Here is a 14,231-nt window from a genome sequence, read left to right as displayed (position 1 = left end):
CAAAGCTTCGTCATATTTTGCTCTCGGTGGAAACAATTGTTATATGCAAATCGGATGTCATAAAGCACATGCTGTCGGCTCCTGTCTTGAAAGGCCGACTTGGAAAATGGATGTTTGCATTATCAGAGTTCGATATCCGATATCAGCCCGCAAAAGCAGTCAAGGGACAAGCACTGGCGGATCTTGTTGCGGACAGGATCAGCACTGATATTGCTGCGGTATTTATTCGTGCCTGGGCTATGTTCTTTGATGGATCGGCTTGTGATGATGGGTGCGATGTGGGAATTCTGTTGGTCTCGCATCGTGGGGTGACTTATTCCTTTTCCATCAGAATGACTGCCCCATGCACCAATAATTTGGTAGAATATGAAGCCGTTCGCAAAGGGATGGAACTACTCCTTGAAGCTGGAGCAGAAGCGGTGGAAATTTTTGGGGATTCAAAGTTGGTGATTTCTCAGCTCACGGAGGAATAGAGATGTGAGAGCGAGGCTCTTTTCCCAATATGGATGCAATGCCGTGAGTTGATGTCACAATTTAGGTATATCAATTTCCACTGGATACACAGGACTCTGAAAAATGAAGCCAATGATTTGGCACAGATGGCTTCCGGGTACAGGGAAGCAGCCGATGGAATCGATGTGGAGGTTCAATTTCTGGAACCTGGAGACTGGAGAGCCGATATCTTCAATTACTTGAAGGATTCGGCTCGGGGGGCACCTAGAAGGATAAGACTCAAGGCCATGAAGTATGTTCTGATAGGGGATGACATGTTCTACAGAACCTTGGAAGGACTACTGCTCAAATGTCTGGGGCCTTCAGAGTCAAATCGGCTCTTGCACAAAGTTCATGAAGGAGCCTGCGGTACGCACCAATCGGCTCATAAGATGTAATGGCTGATTAGGCGATCGGGTTATTACTGGCCCACTATGCTTGCAGATTGTTTCAAATATTACAAGGGATGTCAGGCATGCCAGAGGTTTGGCAAAATTCAGATAGTGCCAGCATCAGTGGTGAATCCTATCATCAAACCCTGGCCATTCAGAGGTTGGGGCATGGACATGATTGGACAGATCAACCCGTCGTCTAGCAAGGGTCACCAATGGGTCTTAGCTGCCATAGATTATTTCACAAAGTGGGTAGAGGCAGTGCCCATGAGATCAGTAGCATCGAAAGATGTGATCAACTTTGTCAAAGAACACATCATTCATAGATTTGGGATCCCTCAGACCATTACGACGGATGGAGGATCGGTCTTTATATCAGAGGAGTTCAGAAAGTTTGCCGATGACATGGGGATTAAGCTAATCAGATCATCTCCGTATTATGCCCAAGCTAATGGACAGGCTGAAGCATCCAACCAGAGCCTTATCAAGCTCATAAAGAGAAAGATCGATGAATATCCTAGGCGCTGGCATGAGGTGTTATCAGAAGCTTTGAGGGCATATCGTATTTTGTGTCATGGGTCCACCAAGATGTCGCCGTACCATCTAGTCTACGGCCAGGACGCTGTGCTACCATGGGAAATCACAGCTGGATCAAGGCGTGTTGAGTTTCAGAATGATCTATCTGCTGAACAGTATGCAGCCTTGATGAATGATAATGTGGAGGACCTGACAGAGCTAAGGCTTTGGTCGCTGGAAAAAATCAAAGAGAACAAAGTTAAAGTTGCCCGTGCAAACAACAAGAAGGTCAAGCCTAAGGATTTCCGAGATGGAGATTTGGTTTGGGAGGCGGTATTGCCATTGGGAACTAAAGACAAAAAGTTTGGTAAATGGTCTCCAACTTGGCATGGGCCGTGTAAGGTTGATCAGGTTTTGCCTGGGAATGCATACATGCTCGAGGAATTGGACGGCGTCAAGTTTCCTGTTGTTGTCAATGGTCAGCATCTCAAGAAGTATTTCCCGAGCATGTGGGAAGGCGAGTAACGGAAAGCCGATGAGATCCATCTGGCTGCAGGGTAATAGGCCAACACGTTGAGTTGGCCGCACAAAAAAAAAGAGTCATGAAAGGCCAACACGTTGAGTTGGCCAGTAAAAAAAAAAAGAGAAAAGAAAATCATGACAGGCCAACACTTTGAGTTGGCTAGTGAAATATATGAAAAGCGAACAGCCGATGTGTGACCATCGACTTAAGATGTTTTTAAAGGACAGTTACAAGTCTCAAGTTAACAGGCAGTACTAATTTTCTCTTGAGCCTATCTACTGGTTTAGGAATTCTTCTATGGCATGGATGGCTTCAGTACGGACGGCATCTGCTCGTGCTATAATCGCTTCGTCATCCTTGTCATCGCCTGTGACTATCTGCCGACTCAATGTGCTGATTTCTGCAAACTCTACTTGTATCTGCTTGGCTATTTCCTGGGTTTCTTGTTTGGAGTTTGCAATGGAGATTTCGTCGGCCTGGATGAGTTCTTTGGTGGTGCGGACCTTTTCTTCGAGTTCCGCCAGTTCTTTCTTTAGGAGGTCGAGTCGGTTCATGTTAGCAGACACGTCAGCTTTGATATCTAGAGTTGCCTTCCTCTGGTTGAGGGCCTTGCACTTTTGGGTAATGTCAGCTTTCAGAGAAGCTTGAGAGCGACGTGCTTCCATCCTTTGTTGTGCTTTACTGACTTCTATCCGAAAGAATGGGAGGTTGCTGGCTGACCAGAGCTTGATTTGCAATGGCTCCGGGAGTTGGGGTTCTATTTGCTCGAAGATGTTCTTTATTTTGCTGGAATCATCAACCAGAGCGGTGATTGGAGCAGATAGAAGATCCCTGATGAGTCGAAGCTGATGTGACAAGTTAGCCGATTGCTGCAGAGATAATGTTTCTGCTCCAGGGGCAATCAGACCCATTGATGCCGGGTCGAAGGAAAGCAAACCTGAAATGTCAAAACTCTATGGACATCTCTGGAGTTAGAACAATATGCATTTATGGAGTTATCGGCTGGTTCAGAATTGGTTTTGTAATGTCACCTGTTCTGGAGAAGAAGTGTTGGTCGGTTCGGGAGCAATCGTCCTATCAGAGCTGGTGTTAGCGTCAAGAGCATCGACTGTATTAGCTTGTTCTTCGCTTGTATCCATCAGTGCATCAGGAGTTGCAGCCGTCTCATGTTGATTCAGGCCTTCTACATTGGAGGTTTCTTCAGCTGCATCCTAGAAATAGAATTACAGTCAACCAGAACATATATGTCTGAAATAAAGAAGAAGGTTTTGAAAGATGAGTTACCTGGTTGGTGTTGGATTCTGATGGACTCGGAGATGCTGGTGCTGGTTTCTTGATCACTCGCCTTGTGATCATCTTCCTTTTCTTGGTCAAAACTCGGGGGGCAACTACTGCAGAAGCTTGTCTTCGTTTGAAAGCCGACTGAAGTAAGTCTGGCTGAACAGTCATTATCACTTTCTTCATTGATGGTGATCCTTTGCAGAAGAGTACATCAGGAGCAGTTGGAAGGAAGTGAAATGGCTCCTCGGTACTGGTCATGGGTTTTGGACCATCTTGTTGCTGCTAACAGGATGAGCATGATTAGCCAAGAGGAAGGGATAGAGGACTCAGAAGGAATAAAGTACATAAATTCAGTACCTCTTCGTCGGGGATTACATATTCAGGATCGATTTGCTGCAGTCGAGGACCTAGAGCTTTTCTGAAGACATGAGTTCTCCACATGTTCCACCAAGTATCAAAGCCGATTGATGAGGAGATAAAGGACAGATCGGCTGGTATTGGGATGTGGAGGTCATCAAACATGCTGTAGCATCTTGAACTGGTGAGACCATCAGGCAGATCGGCTCTGTTCTCCACCAAGTGGTGAATATGGAAGTGGGGAGGGACCTGTCCTAAGCCAAATTGCCGAGCTGCTATGACTGGCTAGTAAGATTCATAGCCTGGCTTGATAATTCTATTAGAGGTGCTGATGCCGACAGGAAGGAAGCTAGGTCGAATCATCAAAGAATACAAATGCCGAGTGTTGTCATCATCTGCAAAGCTATCTAGTCTGAAGGCAGTTGGGTTCTCAAAAAATTCAGATTCAGTAAATGGGAAATATAGGGGATTATCTAGTCCTTTGTAGAAGACTTTGAACCAGTTTGCTGCATCTGCTGAATTCAGTTTACTGCCAGGGAGACTGAACAAAGCTTGGCCATAACTAGTACATCTAATTTGTTTACCATTCTCATCAGGAAAGGAGTTTTTGGTTAGGCGTTGGAAGTTGGGAATATGATGTTGGAAGTACAGTTGTGCCCACAATTGAATAAACCACCAAGGGCCTCCGGTTCTTAGTTTCTTATGGTTGAGCAAGTTAGATGTCATCAGATGGAGATATCTGTATGTTTCTCCGAGGAAGAGTTTGCCTAGGCCGGTGTGATTACCATGGGCCAAGTGATAGGCCAAAGGGAGATAGTTCTTAGTTGGAGCTAAAGAAGGGCCACAGAAGATGAAGTGCTCTAGCCAAAGATTTAAGAAGGCTGTGTGTTCCTTCTCAGTCACTGGACCTTTTGTTTTCATGTGCTGACTCATGTAAGTACCCCAGTTTGTGCAGTTAACCTTGGAAGAAACCTTGAAGGGGACTTCTGCCATTTTGTGAGCAGTAGGATTAGGAGAGCTAATGTCTAGTCCAGTGATCATGGTAACATCTAGCAGAGTAGGGGTCATGGGTCCATGACCAAAGAGGAAACAATTCAGAGCATCAGACCAGAAATAGCCGATGGTTTTCAGAAGATTTTCATCTTTGTCAAGGGGTGACAGTGATAGACTAAGTGCATCGGCTATGTTCAAATCCTGCCATAAGGGCATGTGAGCTTTTGCTACTCTGCTGTACCATGTAATCCAGCTCTCAGGTGGATTAGGCCAGGCTCTTAAGAAGTCAGCCCAGAGGTTCAAATCGATGTTTTGACTCACAAAAGGAATCCTATTTGCTTCACAAGAGATCAAATCTATGGGGTTTTCATGGGTTTGTGGGCCAAGACAGAAAGATTTTGGATTAGAGGGATGCGGTAAAAGGATGTCTGACACCTGAAGTTCAGAAGTTCAGAAATATGCGTATGGTGTCATGTTTCAGAGTTTCAGTTTCAGAAACTTGGTAAGCTGAAGAAAATTAAAAGGTTTGGGCCGAATATTACCTTCAGGCCGCAGATTGCTGTATCATCGGTTGCAGAGCTTGTCGTCCGAGTTGCAGAATCTACCATGGTACAGATCTGTCGACTTAGGGTTTGTTTGCTGTGGGCTCTAATTCGAATTTTGGCTACTTGAAGAGTTCTTGCTCGGATTTGTAGAGGTTGGTTTTCGAATTGCACTCGAATTTGAGGGTTCGTCGAGTTCGGTTCAGACTGGAAGTATTATTCTTCCGCGGATTGCTTCTAGTTTGAATTTCGTCGGCTCTTGGATATTTATGGGAGCCTGATGCATTGCCATCGGCTTTTTGGAAGGTAAACAAAGACACGAAATTGGGGAAACTCGATTTCATTAAAAGGAAAGTTCATTACAAGGAAAGCCGATTTTACAAAGGAATCAATCCTTCGGCTTTTTGATCCTACTCCTACGATACTACTACTACTGTTTGTAGGTACCTAGTACCTACGACGCTTGGGGCTTCGGGCCGGCATATCCCCGCTGCTGTCGTCGTCGCTGCCGTCGTCGTCGTCGTCGCTGGTGAAGGCGCTGCTGCTGCCTTCAGACCCGGAGTCGCTCCAGCCGTCGTCGTCGCCGCTGATCTCCTCCTCGCTGTCCGCCTCGGAGGACCCGAGGAACCAAAAGGGCTTTCCGCCCATCGGCTCATCGTCATCGGAGGAGGAGTTGATCTCCTCTTCCGAGGAAGAGTCGACTCCGTCCGACGAGGGGTCTTCTTCCTCGTCCTTCTCCGACTCCTCTTGGAACAGGAGCCGGAGGTCTTCTCCTTCAGTTGTGGGCTCGTCCTCCTCGGAGGCGACCCCGAAGTCGAACTCCTCTGCGTCCCAGTGCAGAGGAGCCAGTGCCTCGTAGGCCGCTGTTGGGTCCCACTCGGGGGTCGTTTCTCGGCTCTCTGGGATAGAGTCGCTGGAGGAGGCCGAGAGGGAGGAAGAAGAAGAAGGAGAAGAGGAAGAAGAAGAAGAGTCTCCGAATGAGTTGGAGCCGGAGGAAGAAGAGATGACCATGGCTGCTGGAGGATTGGGATGATTTCTGTGCTACTGGCTTTGGGAAGAAGATGGAATTTTGCTGTGAAGAAGAGCCGATGCAGAGGGAGGTTAAATAGTGAAAAGGTAGAAGATGGATCGGCAGTTTCACATTCTACGAGGAGCCAGTTGCAGAGACATTGCATCTTCTTTGGTAGTTGCAGAGTGGTTAATGAGCATTAACGGGAAGATAAAGCGATGGATTGGTTTTGGAATTATCATTGCCAAAACCAGGGGGGCATGTGTTATCGCCATAAATTAACAGGGTTAATTTATGGGCCGAAAGCAAGATGGGCTTAAAGCAGAAGATTGAGGAAGGCTTGTAAATCGGCTCCTGCATGAGCATATGGGCCACATTGGCCGTGTATCCTTAGATTTAGTTTAAGGTTAGAGATAGAGTCCAATCGGGACAAGATTAGTTTAGATTGTTTCCCAAGTCTCCGGACTATAAATATGTATCCTTTGTTATTCACGAAGGAGAGCGTCATCACGTCTCACAACAACAACTCTTAGCGCATCGCCACCCCTAATCCTAGGGTTTCATCCAAGTAAGTGCCATGCTGCCCTGATCGCTTCCTGCGGTCAGGGCAGCGTAGTTCTTGCTCTTACCTTGGTATTACTCGTACTGAAGCGTTTTTGATGGCGAGTAATACTAGTTATCCTGATGTTCGTAGCATGGTTTTTTGTAGATCTATTATGCCTCATTGCTTATCATCTACGAATATCACGTTGTTTCTGTGCTGTCACATTTCAATCTTATGCTAGTTCTTGTCGCATAGAATTAGTCGCACAGAAGCAACACTCTGCTTCTTTTATGTTTAGTAGATCTGATCTGTTATGGTTTGCTCTTATCTTAGGAGTTGGCGTAATATCTGCTAGGTTAGGCCTTGCAAATGGATTGGACGATCCGGTGGTGTAGTAGATGCTTTATCTTGACCTTGATAGGGAATGTTCTGGGAATCGGCTCTTGCTAGTTCTTAGGCCTCTGTTTTGGGTTACGGTCTAGTTGTCTATTACGTTCATTAGGCCTAGTCACATGTAGGCTGTTCCGATCTGGCAGTGAAGCTTTTACCATCGTGGATTAGATTAGCTAGATTTAATTGAAGCAGCTTTACAATTATTCGCTTTATTCATCGACATCTGGATGGTTACAGATCCAATCTGACACCGGGACTCGATCGGCTCTTTAAAGCCGATGCAAGAGTCGTCCCGGGGAGCCGACCATGGCTCGGACTTACGTTTACACATGTCTTTGTATGCAGGAAACTGTTCGGAGCACGTCTACACCCTCCTGATCGGGTATAGGTCAGGTGGCACGCCCGGTTTTCCACAAAACCTCCGGCGCATGACGGAATTGCGGGCCGTCGACGAGGGAGCAGTGCCTGCCAGCGCCCCAGCAACCTCCCGGCTCTTCGCGTTGCCCGTCGCTGCTCGCCGGTGGGTTTCGGCTGACAACAAGGTTGCAAAACTCTTTTGGGATGAGGGTTTTACACTAAGGTGAACCGTAGTTGCACATCTAGATAGCTTGTTTTACTTTAAGTTTTGTGCAAACTAGTTGGAGCCATAAGTTAAGGTTTTTAGAGTGCCTAATTCACCCCCTCCCCGTCTTAGGCCAGAGCACCCGATCGCTTTCACCTCTTCAGTCGCTGTTGATGCAATAATAAAGTCCAGTTATGAAAGTACAAAGATGAACTCATTAGTCCTTCCAAGCATTATGGCTGACTGGCTGACCATCGCTAGTCATCTGATGCCACCCTGCTTAGGGAGAGCGACCGCGACAGAGACGTGGCGCCCTCTGCGGCCATCAGCTTGCCGGTGTTGCAGTACATCTCGGTCTCCCGTACCGCGTCCGCTCGCTCGCTCGCCATCGGCATGCATCCGGCGGCCATGATTAGACGGTCGGGCATGCAGCCAGCAGTGGGCATCAGCTCTCGCTGAGCTCTGGCCAGTCCAGCAGCGGAGAGCCAGAGAGGCAAAGACTAGATCAGAGAGCGTCCGCTGGCAACGCGATTCCGCTGAGATCAGATCAACCTTTTGTCACAACTGTGACAAAGGGGATGCACCATGCGCCGCCGCCATGGCATACTTGCTCCGGCGATTCGCATGGTATTCCGTAAGTGTAAGTCTCTAGTTTTGCAGGAGGAAGGAGAGTCTCCGGTGGATGTGGCTGCGGCGCGAAAAGACCATTTCGTCTACGATTGACGAGTTACTTCAGGCAGATCCGAAACCACAAAAATTCACCGTGGGGGCAACGCTAGGGCAAGTCGACGGCAAATTCTGGGCTCCATCTGCAGCAGATTCGAAGTAGAAGGTCGATGAAGACATTGAAATTGTGGGGGATAATCCTTAGGTGAGTCCAGTGGTGGTTGCAGGTACAACGAATGTGTTCCTGCCGCGATCCAGATCTCACATCATTCTCATCAGCACAAAGCACAATTCATGAACCATCGTCACTGTAATAGGGCCGTTTGGCAATGGGTGGGATAGGGATTGGGGTAGTCCTATCTCACTCTCATCTTTTCACTGTCCCACTCCATTAATACCCACATTCATTTTCTCATCCAACAATCCAAACACGGTATAAAAGTTATCCCATCTTATATTTCCCTATCCCACTCTATATTTCCATATTACTATCCCAATCCAAACAGCCCAAAAGGGAATAAAAGGAAAAGGTGGAAAGGTGCTCTGCCGCGTCCTCGATGTTCGCCGATGAGAACTATAGGAGACATCTTGCAGCCAAAGCTAGATGAATCATGGCGCCGCTCCATTTCCTCGTCTCCGTCGAACTTGACGATTCACCAATCAGAGCTAGTTTTGCAGCGTCAAGTTCAAATTTCGAACACATTCTCCAATGGCCAAATCCTGGACCGATTCCTATGGTGGGCCAATCTAAGCGGTCAAGTCGCAATCAAGGACTTGCGCCATTGTGTTGTTAGCTAAAACGAAACCCTACTCTTCACCGCAGTTGTACCTACGCCGAGGTAGTTAGGCAGGCTGTATGGTGGCGGCTGGCGGATCTGATGGTGACAGCGGAAGAGCTGGTTAAGGGCGCAACCACGGTGAACAACTCAGATTCTCTCGTGACGGAGGCAAACATCCATGGCAACAGGGCCATGGAAGGGGGACGTGGGAGGGGAGTTGGCCATCGAGATGGTAATTTTGATGCACGTTCTCGGAGCAGGCGAGCAGCAATCAGAGCAATGGGAGCTCAGGTGGCCAACGAGCTCCATAGGTTGGCTCTGCTGCACCTTATGAGGGGACCAACCCCAACAAGCAAAAGGGTGTTGCCTCGGTTTCACAGGCAGCAAATAAGCACAAGGTTGCACAACCTGCAGGTGAGCCTGCTCTTACTACAACAACAACAACATAGCCTTTCAGTCCCAATCAAGTTGGGGTAGGCTAGAGTTAAAACCCAACTAAAAAAGACAAAAAAAGGAAAGCAAGAGAAGGGGGAAAAGGAAAAGCTTTTAAGAAAACTAAGAGAGAAAAGGCATAATCATGGTTCAGGCAGATGGATAGCTTCTTTCCAAGCACACCTATCCAAACATAACTCCTTTGGGATATCCCATTCCTTCAAGTCCTTTTTATTGACTCTTCCCATGTCAGCTTTGGACGCCCTCTTCCTCTCTTCAAATTGTTGTCTTTTGGCGCTCCTTAAGTACCCATTTTATCCCTTGTTTATCCTTGATAATGGCATGAATTTAATATCAAAATCACTAACCGTCCTAACCCAGGCCTAATTATTGGTCATTTTCACATTTGCACATATATTTTGGAGGAACTTCATTTTTGCAGGTTTTTGGCCTATTTTGGAGCATGAAATGACGAGGCCCGTGATCGAGCGCTAACACGGAGAAAGACGAAGGCCAAAGCCCAAAGGAAGGACCAAAGCCCATGTTGATTCGAAGCCCATTCATGCACATATATCCTCCAAGAGAGCCCAAATGGACCAAGCCCACAAAGATGAGATCAAGATACTTCGGGATTAAGCTAAGCAAACGAAGATTTAAGGAAGGATTCCCTATCCTATTCTTTCCTCGAAGATATCTCCAAGATAACGACATCCAAAGGGGTGCAATCGTGATGGACATAAACTCTTGAAGAGGCGAGGAGTCTACACGTGAAAGGTGAGACTGAGGCGGGCCCGAAAGAGGGTAGGCCGGCCGGCCTAGGCCCATGAAGCCTGCCGGCCTAGCCCATTTCCGAGGCGGTTCGGCCTCCCCTTCGACCGGTGGCTTCCTCGGCTTATAAATAGCTCGCACCTTATTCAACTCGGGGGATCCATCCACCCAGAACTCGACAAAAACCTAGGGCCAAGACCGGAGGAGGCTGACGGCCACTGCGAGCCTTCGAGGGTACCTAGGAGATGGCTTAGGCCACCCATAGCCGCCATGGCCTCACTGCGAGGTTGTGCCATGGTGGAGTTTGGGAGTCATCCCCAACATTCGTCGGGGTATGTACACACACGATGGTGATATCAATCTACTCTTTATTCTAGTTGTCTCGACTTTGGTCAACTTCAATGCATGCTTTCTTTCTCATATGTGATGCATCCATATGTTCATAGTGAGATTAGATGTATTCGTGGTGATTAGTCTATATCTTGCGGATACGTTGAGGTAGCGTGTTTTAGCTAGTTGGTTGATTACCCCAGTGAGGTGACAGTATGGCGGAGGGAAAAATTCTAGCGACAACATGATGTGGAATAGGATCGATGGCGAGTACCATGGGAGTCGTTGCGCGGCCACTAAGAGGAGGAGCTTCAAGTAAGAGCACTTGGTGGGCGTTTGGGGTAAAGCTTTGGGAAACCTTAGGCGTCGACACGCACCTCGCACCGGCCACCTTGGGAAAGTAGGCCACTTGCGAGCCGCCTTTCTGAGAGATGAATTCCTCTGAAACAACTATAGCCGGCTATTTAAAACCTTGGGCTTACCAGAACGATAAAGAGATAGATACACCTATATCTTATGTTTTTAATAGGGGTAGAGATTATACCATTGGTGAAATCCACCGTGATTGCTTCTTTTCCTTCTAAAGCCAAGTTAGCTCCGGACCTTTGGATTGTTCGACGAGTGCAAATGCCTCGTCACCAGACTATCTGGTGAGGCTATTCTTAGCGCAGTTAGACAATCACTTATTCCCTCGTGTGGGGTCATTCTTAGTGGTATATTATCTTTTAATTAGAAGGCTATTTTCGATAAAGGGCGAGGTAGAGTGAGCCACCATCAACTAGTGGAGGAAGAGGAAGTGATGATCGATACGGTGGCAGTTTCTAATAGCAATGGGGCTGGTGGTTCCTACAACACACTCATCTACAGCAGATATAATCGGTTAAAGCTTAACTGGCCATTTTTTATGGTTGGGTGCTACCATATTTTTTCCCCATTTTTTGGTGGTTACCAAATAGGAATGATAACAATACCCTGCAATCTCTACACTACTTGAAAAGAACATAACTCATGTTCAGGCGGTCCATGTGTCCGCCGTTTCGTTCTGCCTCCCTCCCGCGTCGTCAACACCTTCCATGGGTCCGCTCCGCTAATGTGTCTGCCTCTCTAACCGCTCCCCCGACTCCCCATCCTCGCCGGCCACTTCCTTCTACCCTGCAAACCGGCCTTCGCCTCCCACATTCGCGACAACTTCCCTGCCTCCAACGCGCACCTCCCTGCCTATCTCCGCGCCTCCACGCGACCCTGTCTCCTGCCGCTCTGACCTGACACCGCGACCTCCATCGCGCGCATCCACCTTCTCCCCCGCTCGCCGGGCTCCGCGGGCCAACGCCTCCTGCCACTCTCCTCCCTTCCCTGCCTCCATCACCCTTCTTCGCGCCGCTGCGCCTCCCCATCCAGGTCGCCTCCCGTAGTTCGACGCCGGCTCTGACCCGACGCCGCGGGACTCCGCCGAGCCGGTGGCGCGGGGCTCCCCGTCTGGCGCCCGCCCCTCCAGCTCCTCCGCCCGGCTCCCACCCGACACCACGGGGCTCCCCATCCGGCGGCGCCCCTCTAGCTCCTCCGCCCGGCTCCGACACGATGCTGCGGGACTTCGCCGAGCCGGTAGCGCGGGGCTCCGCCATCCAATTCGAAATCTGAGGCAAAGCGGAAGCGGAATCACTCGCACGGAGAAGCCATGGCGTTGTCCCTCTCCCTCTCTTGCCCCGCGCCCCTCGCTGTCTACCGCTGTGCCGGAGCCAGGAAGCTCCCCACGACACGCCGCTAGCCGCCACCACCGTCCCGTTGCGTCGCCGCTCCTCCGCAAGCCGGCCACCTTCACCTCGTTCGCGGTCGTCGCGGCGGCGAAGAAGGGGTACAAGATGAAGATGCATAAGGTTCTTTCTTGCTAGCTCCTCCTCGGTTCCTGTGAGTCATTGGATTGTTCGGTACCTTTGCTGATTCGGTCTTGTTCGGTCTGTGTGTCGGGAAGGCGTTGGACAAGTGGTTCCTGGTGATGGGGAGGGGCAAGATCGTGTGCCGGTGCACTGGGAAGCAGCACATGCTCGCTGAGAAGAACACCAAGCGGCCGGTGCACTGGGAAGCAGCACATGCTCGCTAAGAAGAACACCAAGCGCAAGAAGAGGCTCTCCAAGATGGTAGACTTCTATTCTGTTCACCCCAAGATTTTAAATCGTCGGCTAAGACGTTTAGCGGCAGAGCTGTGTAGAGAAAATGGCCTCTCATGCCATATTTCAATATATTGTTTTGGCAATTGATGACACACACAACACTTGGACTAATATGATTGTTAAGATGATCATTCTAAGGCTTTTAGGTTCAAGTGATGACAAAGAGAAGATAGGCAAAGTTAGGCCCGAAGGGCCGCCCCTACGGGGGTCTCAGGGCAGCGCCCTGAAACCTCTTCGGTCGGTAGCACCGGAAGAACCGACGCCATGGTATTTTGGTGCAGAAGGGAATCGAAGCCAAGTCAGCTTATAGGTACCGGATGAACCGATGGTTCAAAAAGGGGCATCGGTGCATTGGGCGTACTGTGTTCCAGAGACGGTGCAAGTCGCGCAAGAGCCAAGTCTTCAGCACAGGTTGAACTGGTGAAGCATCGATGCATTCTATCGGTGTAATGACGTCAGCTGTCAGGAGTTCAACTGCTACTTCGGGTTATGAGTGACCGGATGAACCGACGCTACCCCAGCTAGAGGCATCGGTTCATCTGATGGAGCAACAGCTACAAGACTTGGTGGCCTATATATACACCTCACCCCGGCCATTTGAAGTTCGCTGGAGTTGCTAAACATCCCACACACACCCAAGAACATCTCCAAGCCATACAAGAGCATCAAGATCATATCCTTAGCTTTTAGCACTAGCTTGTAAAGTGTGAGTGCTAGAATAGCTCTTAGTGAGTGAGATTGCAAGGCCTTGAGCCTTTGTGCTGTGGTTCTCTAGTGAACCAAACAAGAGCTTGGTGCGCCGGCCTCCTTGGAGCTGCGAAGCTCGCCGGCAACGTCATCGACCCTCCGACTTGGTGTGGAGCGGCGACGACATCTTTGTGTGGGGGACGTGGAGACCCCCATCCTTTGTGGAGAAGCTCCTTAGTGGAACCCGGGGGCAAGGTGACTGTGATTGTGTTCACGGAAAAGACTTGGTGGCCGAGTAGCAATACTCTTAGTGAGTGCTACAACAACATGGATGTAGGTGTGCCTTTATGGCTAACCGAACCACGGGATAAACACCCGAGTCAAGAGTTTGCTATCTCCTATCCCGCTCTTTAAGATTCCGCATTTAATACTTGCAACCTTTGTGCCTTTACTTTCATAGAATAGTTTCTTGTTAGGAAAGGCTATAGGGTACATAACTCTTTTGGGATAGGGGTTCCACACTAGAACAACCTAGTTGCACATCTAGATATCTTGAATTAGTTTAAGTTTTGTGCAAACTAGTTGGAGCCATAGGTCAAGTTTTTAATTAGTACCTAATTCACCCCCTCCCCCTCTTAGGTTAGAGCACCCGATCACTTTCAAGCTGCCGTTACAGTGTTTAGCGAGCTATAGCTGGAATTTAGCGGGCTATAACCGGCTTTAGCGGGGTAAATACCATAGCGGCCGTCCTTTCTAGAAGCTATAGCGGTCTATAGGAGAAGCTATAGCCGGCTATT

General features: G+C 48.8%; 1 pseudogene; it reads left to right on the top strand.

Moving 5' to 3' along the window:
- The window catches only part of LOC120700975, a 33,709-nt pseudogene extending 21,032 nt beyond the window's left edge, over positions 1-12,677 (top strand).
- The last annotated feature ends 1,554 nt before the right edge of the window (positions 12,678-14,231 follow it).

This window comes from Panicum virgatum, chromosome 3K (genome assembly GCF_016808335.1).
Source record: "Panicum virgatum strain AP13 chromosome 3K, P.virgatum_v5, whole genome shotgun sequence".
Lineage (NCBI taxonomy): Eukaryota > Viridiplantae > Streptophyta > Magnoliopsida > Poales > Poaceae > Panicum > Panicum virgatum.
Note: the sequence above shows the minus strand (reverse complement) of the source record. Positions and strands in the feature narration are given on the sequence as shown.